Source organism: Athene cunicularia, assembly GCF_003259725.1.
Source record: "Athene cunicularia isolate RWA chromosome 1 unlocalized genomic scaffold, athCun1 chr1_part1, whole genome shotgun sequence".
Lineage (NCBI taxonomy): Eukaryota > Metazoa > Chordata > Aves > Strigiformes > Strigidae > Athene > Athene cunicularia.
Genome location: NW_020799091.1, coordinates 126,840,276 through 126,841,288, shown reverse-complemented (window position 1 = coordinate 126,841,288; position 1,013 = coordinate 126,840,276).

The following is a 1,013-nucleotide window of genomic DNA, read 5'->3' as shown; positions in this document are numbered from 1 at the left end:
GGGCCCGGGGGCGGCGGCTTAAACCTGCGTGTGGGCCTTCCGAGCTGCGGGGAGCGGCGCGCAGCGGCTGTCCTTGACTGGGGGAGGTTTTCGTGCAGCGCGGTGGGACCGGCTGTCCTCGGGCTCGGCGGAAAGCGCCTCATCCCGCAATCCGTTAGCGGGTTAAAAAGTAAAAAAGCCAAAAGCAAGAGTTACGATGAAAGCTGCCTGCAGAATGATCCACAGAAGGCCTGCGGGCTGGCCTCGGCGGGTGACACGTCTGTGACAGTCCTGCGTGATGACAGGGCTGTCCTGAACTGCGGCTTTTTTCTTTTCCAGTGTGTCACATTTTCCAGCAGCCGTCACCTACGTGACATTTTTGCTCTTGCAGAATGGAAAGCGCCATCTCCGGGACTCTCTCGTTCACCGTGTTTATCGTTCCCTCTCCCAGGCTGATTTTGTTGCTCCTCAGCTGGCAAATCGAAGGCTGTGGTGAATTATCCAGCCTTCAAGAAACCCCCTGGTGAGACTTCAGTTTGAATGGTCTTTAGCCAAATTTACCCCCAGTTTAAACATTCAGATTCCTTGTAAAAACAACAACCACATGAACCCCCCACACACACCACCACCCAGCGCCCTGCTTCCCTTGGTATATTCAGTAAATATAGCCCCAAATTTAACAGCAGCAGGTATTGTGTACTGAATGGACTCCCTGCACTGGTGGGGAGGACATGGTGAGAAGCATGAAACAGAATGGGGACAAAGGGTTTCTTTCCCATGGTATCATCTTTCTCTGCTGAGAGGAAATAAATGCTCTGCTGGGGCTTTGGGCAGGCAGAGCTCTGTTGGGTTTGTGAGCAGGGCGGGGATGAAAGGATCAGGTTCTTTGCTGGGACGGTTCTTTGCCCCTCAGCCAAGTTTGCCGATGGAAATTCCACCACAGAGCTGACATACTCTGTTGTTGCTTTGCTACCAGGTGGTTCAGGAAAGCCCACATTGGCACATTCTTTCCAGCAGGATTTTGAGCCATGGGG